This window comes from Diadema antillarum, unplaced genomic scaffold (genome assembly GCF_040938485.1).
Source record: "Diadema antillarum isolate AM-2024a unplaced genomic scaffold, OU_Dant_1.0 scf00000016, whole genome shotgun sequence".
Lineage (NCBI taxonomy): Eukaryota > Metazoa > Echinodermata > Echinoidea > Diadematoida > Diadematidae > Diadema > Diadema antillarum.
Window position 1 is genome coordinate 296,030 of NW_027270905.1, and position 7,414 is coordinate 303,443.

Below are 7,414 nucleotides of genomic sequence, written 5' to 3' on the forward strand. Positions count from 1 at the left end.
TAATTTTACAGATTATTTAACAATGATCCTTTCTTTTATATATGTTCGCATTGTAAACATAATTTCATTTTGGCTGCTAAGGATTCATTGTTATTCTTACATGAAATTAACCACAACTATGAAGAAGTATGAACATTATAATGATGACGTACTTGAAGAACAAATGTATAATAAAGATTTACGAAATTCTATAGAAAATGAACAACACAAAAGGTAGAAGAAAAGAAATCGAATAGAATACATAATAAAGAGGCATGCGCATGGAGAGAGGCCACGCATGGAAAGAAGAAGACAAATGAGCAGCAACAGAGTATAAGCAGATAGTATATATGAGTAGAAGGAAGAAGAAAGATTCTTTCTTTGGTTTGATATTACCCCCTTGGGGGTGGGCCGATCCCGGAGGTACTGCAATACCGGGCCAACCCGTGGCCAGGATGGAGCAAGCCCCTATTCCATGGCCTAGGTACAAAAATCAGTTTAATATACAAGCGACTCGGTGAGTCGCGTTTCAGATATTAAGCTGAAAAGAACAGATACTACACATGATCTTAGCCAAAAGGCCGAGAAGCGATAACGAGTTATGATTATGATTTATATAGATACAGAATGCCAAACATTCAAGACACAATTACAAACTTGTGCTATCACCAGCTTCTCAGTCGAATATCATGAAATCTCGAAAAAATATCAGTAAATAAACACCATAACCCCGACGCGAAATCATATGAAGAGTCATTTGTATTACTCTATATTCGCATTCATCGAAAGGTTTTCAATATTTTTAGTAAAAAGCATGTCAAAATCGCTGAAACGCGCCGGTACAAATGCCCAACTTGTGTGTGGAGCCTTGCTGCACGCATTGAGCCAATGCACTGTGCACCTTACACGTAGGCCTACACACACGCTCACACACAAGACGTGTTCATTATTTCATATGCAAATGAAGAAATGCGGATATAATGACCTTTGTATGGCTCGACGAGCAACCGCATGACGCACACGTGGCCGCACAGCTCTTACTATGCGTGCCAATCCGTATGCAGTTTGCGTGCGTGCGATCCGGCTCCATTCAGATTTTTTTTTTTTTTTAACGCAGTAAACACTAGTTAAATACTGCACGTACTACAGAGGGTGTTTTCAAGTTTGGTCAGTAGATGAAGGGAGGTTGACCTCAAAATCATGACGTACTGCTGGTGCTGGTGTTGGGCTCGGTGTTGAATGTCGTAAGCTGAACCGAGCTCCGCCGTTTGTGTTAGCACTTTAAGTGCGTTTTCCCCATTGGCTGACACTATCTAGCCCCTGGGGATTATCACCTGTGTTATTTGCTTAAGTTCGGTATCACTGGTGTTAGCGTTGCCAATGCTAATGGTCTCCCTCGTAACGTACAAGAACGCTTTAGACATGGCTACATATATATCTGAGCCTCGGAGCAAAAGTTAGATTGTTGTTTTTCAAAAAAGAGATGCAATTTGTGTCTTTTCAATTTGTCTTCCTCATTATGAAACTAAAACTAGTCGTGACTACATCTGTTAATATTTGACTATAATCACGCGCAATTACTTTTTTTGTCGCGCTGTTCCCACGGACTTCGCAGTGCTGCTTACAACAACTAGTGCTGGGATCGATAATTGTGATCGGTATTTATCGGTGTTTATCGGTATTCATCTGTATCTATTTTACACATGTGAATTTTCCAGGAAGGCTAAAGAAAAGTGTAGTCCTTTTTTTATTATGTTAACTTGCAATAGTTGAGTTGGGAAGACATCCTTTTTGGTATTGATTAATAAGACAAAGGAAAAGTCCAATTAGTTAATAACGTTATAATGTTGGTGAAGAAATTAACCTTTTCAGGTCGGAAAAATAACACACCGCCAATGGAGTATAAGATTAAAAGGTTTGTAGAACCGGATAAGTTAGAAGAAAAAAGTTAACAATCTATACGCAATACATTTCCAATACATTTGGAAATGTGGGAAATTTAGAAAAAGTCTTGAGTTTCTGTTTTGGTTTGGCTTTAGGCCTACATAGTAAGACCTAATAGCACATCCAGAAATACCTTTCGACGCATGTTTGTCAGTATACTGACCACAATAACCTTAGTGTGACATAATTCACTGTGTTTCTCACAGTGAATCACAGTGTGTTTTACTATGTAGCAACACTAATGACTGTTCCATAAGCAGATGATAAGGGACATGTATATTTTTCTAGATGTTATTTTGTTTTATCGTATTTCCAGGTGTTTGTACATGTGCGTTCACTTCATTTTTATATTTGACTGTATTACGTGTCCCGTCCTGATCTGCCACAATTATCTATTTTTAAACAAATTGTTTTCTTATTGTTGGTGTTGTTACCGTTGTGGATGTTGTTGTTCATGTTTCATGGATTTTTACGAAAACAGAGCCCTGAGGAAGACCGGCAGTTAGTCTATTTTAAATCTGTATGATTGTATGATATTATTTTATTTATATACTTGTATATAACTGTATCAGATAACACTGACATTCATATGAGTAATAGCTGAATAGTGTGCAATTTTGTCGAAGGCAATTTAAAAATGAAAGCATAAATAAATTCCATTAAATTCAAGATTAATTCTTAAGTTAGGGTTCAGATTTTGCTGTATTTTCAACCCACTGTTCAAAATTTTAACTTTGCACAGGGTCAATTTGTGTGTATGTTAGGATGTGGTGAAAACCCAGACAATGACCGGGGTTTGAATGCATGCAGATTCGGTGTATAAGCTTATCGAAAACATTATTTGTCGCAAATGTAGTTTGATGTAGTGGCAGCATAATTATTGAATATATTCGTAGGAATATAGCTTGAGCGTCTCATTCTCTTGCAAGTCATTAAACAGTAAACAATTTGCTGTTATATAGACGGTGTATTTTCATTGAGCCAAAATATCAAAGACTCGAGTTGTAAAACCATCAGCCAAATAACAAACTTTGTTTGTTTGCTTTCATTTTCCATTTGTAATACAAGACAAGATGGCTGGATTGCCTATAGACTCAGCTGCACTATTGCACTATCATAGTGCTGCTGGTCTACCATGGGGTCCAGTTGTATAAACTTTGGGCGGACTACTTCACCGGATGAAGTACTTCCACTTCAACTTCAACTTTATTTCCATTTCCATTGAATAAACAGGGAAAATTAAATACAATGCATTAACAGAACATATTTGTAACAATTTCAAAGAAAACGTACATGTGATCACGAGTAACAACATAAGTTCATTTTCTAAGGTATATACATTTTTATGCATAATACAAGGATCGGAATGGAAATGGAGGGTCCCACTAAAAAGCAAAGCTTGTAGAGTATGGGACCCTCGGAAAATACATAAGAGAACAAAACAATGACTTAATGAAACTACAAACATTACGTGAAACAAAATCAAAGAAACCAATGTCAACTGACGTGAAATCAACTTAAGAAGGGGAAAAGAAAAAGGCAAGAAAAAGGGAAAAAGAAGAAAAAAGGGAGAAAAAAAGTACTACACCCTGCTCTTTGCGATGAACGAATGAAGCGGGATCTTTTCCATGCGTATGGGAGCTGTGAGTTGTCAAAAGTCGTAATCATGAGCTTTATTATATTGACAGATCATTTATGGAAGACTCACAGGATTATGTTGAAGTGTTTTCACGAAAAAAAAAAAACCACTTATGTATATGATGAAGTGTCAACTGCTCATTTATTTCTATTAATTCAAGTGGATGATTTAGAGACTCATTCGAATAATGAAAGCGCCCCACATGTGCACATCATTATTACATGCGCTACCATAAGCCATGCATGTATATAGCGATTACTTCCTAAAAAGTTCTCCCAGCGCACTGTATGAGCTTTTTATGAAGTGACAGCTATGATGAATGATGGAAGAATCAACTGCTCATTCATTTCTACTTATAAAGAAAATTAATTTTATTCTAGGCATGTAAGTAATGAAAGTAATCTATATTTTTATGCGCGTATAATACCTCGCGAACATAAGCCATGTATAACAGAGCAGTCTCTTTCGTTACACTGACGCTGAGGGGAAAACTTAACTCAAAATGTTGCTTTTCTCTCTCTCTCTCTCTGTGCAAGTAGGTGAAGGGCCAAGGGCGTACTATCTTATCGCACAAACGAAACAACCTATCTGACTTTGCCATCAAATGGCTGGTTCACTGATATAAAGATGACGATTATTCGTTGATTTCGCACAAATTTTCATTGGTCCATTGCCTTCATTTCATCGATTTAATTGACAAACATCTCGAACGGATTTGATTTCTCCTTCAAAATACGTCTGGCAGGATGCGTACTCTGTTCGAAAATATAGCTATGATTGTATATCATGTCATTTACTTTTTTTTTTTTTGCTTTTTTAAGTTATACCATATGTCATATTCTTTGCATACATTTCTCACTCCAAAGTGGTATAGTCCGGCACAAGGCAAAGCTCCGGTCTATCAAAATTAATCATTTTAAATCTTCTTGTTTTTTTTTCTCTCTTTTCCCAGTTTAAATGAACAGAGAAACCTTTTGTCGGGTATAGATTGTATTGAGTTTCTTTGAGTTGTTATTATTATTTTTATTATTATGATTATGATTATGATTATTATCATCATTATTATCATTATTATTATTGGTGGTGGTGGTAGTGGTGGTTGTGATGTTGTTGTTATGGTGTTATTGTTATTATCACTATTACTACTACTATTATTACTGCTGCTGCTGCATAGCATCACCATTATTGTTGTTATTGTTGTTTATCTGAAAGAGCGCGGTTTGGTAGTACGTGCAAATGTATATGCAGAGAATAGGAATTCTTGCTCTGGCAAGTACTATAACGGGCTGCAGAAAAAAGAAAACAAGAGGAATGAAAACTTGTCATCTCCATTCCATGCACACCTTATATAGTCGTGGTTTCTGGAGGTAAAATCGTTTTCCAGTGGACACGCTTTCAAAGATTAGCTATTGGGCCGAATGCATAAACGCTAGCAATTGCTTGTGCTAGCCTTTTACTTGAATCCGTATGCATAAAAACAAGCAATTGCTTGAGAGCAGAAGCTTTTGCTAGCAAGCACAAGCAATTGCTTGCTGCCTGCAAGCAATTGCTTAGAGACCAAGCATTTGCTTAAAAACGTATGCATAAAGCATACCTTTTGCTTGTTCTTGCTAGCAATTGCTTACGATTTTCCAAGCTCTGTAAAATGAGCTTGAGCTTTTGCTTAACTGGGACGTTCCCTCTTAAGACTTAGTATCATTTTTCATATTAAAGAAAGAAAGACCACACTTGTGCAGGAGAGGTATAAATCTAGAAGAAATTATTCCTAAGTAGTGTAAGAAACTTTTTGTTTCAACAACGGGAATGTCCAGTGGTTAGCACGCAAAATGTGATGAAAAACAGGTAGGATGTCTGACTTCGGTGGAGAGCAAGGAGACCTCGCTCCACGTGCGATCTGGAACATCCGGGCCACTATAAGCAGTGATGGGAATCAGCCAGTACGTGTGTGTATAGATGTGTGTGTGGGTCTGGGTGTGCATTTATGAGTGTCATTTCATAGCTCCTTTGTTATGTCAGGAAATGTTTCCGTACACACATGCCCTTTCAAATACATGCTGCCACACTCGCCTTTGTTCTTGTGTTCGCACAGGCGTGACGTCCTTTTTGTTGAAAACGCAAGCAATTGCTTGTGCGGGACAAGCAAAAGGTATAAGCACAAGCAAAAGTTTATGCATTTGGATTTAAGCAATTGCTTGAGCTAGACCTTTTGCTAGACAAGCTTGTGCTTTTGCTTGATGCAATTGCTTACAAGCAATTGCTTGTTTTATGCATTCGGCCCAATGTAAGGGCTTGCGTTATTGATCACATCAATAATAATAATCATAATACAATACCACTGTCCTGGCTGATGGAAGGAATCTTAAACGATTAAAAAAACAGAGAGCAAAAATGGTAGAAGAAATATAGATAACGCCTCCGTTATGATTTTGTTTTGTTTTGCTTTGCTTTGTTTTATTTTGGCCGTTTTTGCTGTCTTCGAAGGAAATGCATAAAGAAAAAAAAGAAGAAAAGATACAACATAAAGATCACATATATTTAACGTAAAAAACCCCATAAAACTTAAACATAACTGAAACACAGTGCAAAGTATAGTACTATACAAAAATACATGGAAATAAGGTCAGATGACATCATATCGTCTGACACACACACAAGGCGCAGCAGATGTGGGGGATTAGCAAAAGCCATTGACCTACCAAGGCTAATCCTTTTTTACTGCACTTGTTTCATTCGGCTACAAACATTAACGAATACAACAAGTTAAAGAGTCACAACAACAACAACAACAACAATAATAATAACAAACTATACACGAATGAACAACAGGCAATTAATAAAACTTGCATGTGAGTCACAACAACAACAATAACAAACAATACACGAACGAACAACATACAATTGATAAAACTTTTATGTATATAAACTTACAATATATTGCATATCATTTTTTCTGTAATAAATTTACATTTCCTTTTAAAATCAACTTAATTGGAACACTGTCTAAACATATCTAACATACTATTCCAAATTACGGGACCTTTTATAAGAAATCACTGTTCTTGGAAAATTATATCTATAAAAAGGAATATATATTTCATGAGAATTTCTGATTACATACATACATCAGAATTATATATGAAATAATCGTTAAAAATATCAAGTAATAACTCTTTGGTGAGAGACTACATCAATGAAGCAGTCTGAAATTTGTTGAAATTATATGAATATCAAATGAATGCAGCTTTAAAAACAATTCTTCAGTATGTGCAAAATTATGTGATTTGCATGGTTATCATACGTATTGCACGTTTTTGAAGTTTAAACAGTTTCTACCGTAAATACATTGCATAATTAACCCATACAATATTACCATATGATAAACAAAAAAAAATCATATTATGATATATATTTACTAAAATTTTCAGTGGTAATATATGTTCACATTATACAATACCCCCAATTATTTTTGATATTTTACAAAAAATACGATTAATAGGATTTTTCCAACTTTAATATTCATCAATATCAACAGCCCCAAATCCAATACATGTAGCTCTTTTAATCTCATCATCATTAATTACAATATTTATTGAATTTGCATCAATATTTACATTCTGAGACTTAAAAATCATATAATTTGTCTTTACGTATTTTATCTGTACTCTGGTAGCTAAAAACCATGATTGCACTTTTCCCATTTCAGTATTGACATGCTAGTTAATCACTGAAACTTTTTTTTGACGTAAAAACAGGCTGATGACATCAGCAAATAAAATTACAGATAAGATACCACTCAAAAATCTTTAATATACATTAAAATGTCCAAGATTTGATCCTTATGGAACACCAAAA

General features: G+C 35.4%; 1 non-coding gene across 1 annotated transcript; it reads right to left on the minus strand.

Annotated features, from left to right (window-relative positions):
* Positions 1-380: 380 nt before the first annotated feature.
* On the minus strand, positions 381-572 carry LOC139725245 (U2 spliceosomal RNA). The gene has a single exon (XR_011710539.1). It is a non-coding gene; the product is annotated as a U2 spliceosomal RNA (small nuclear RNA).
* Between the last annotated feature and the right edge of the window lie 6,842 nt (positions 573-7,414).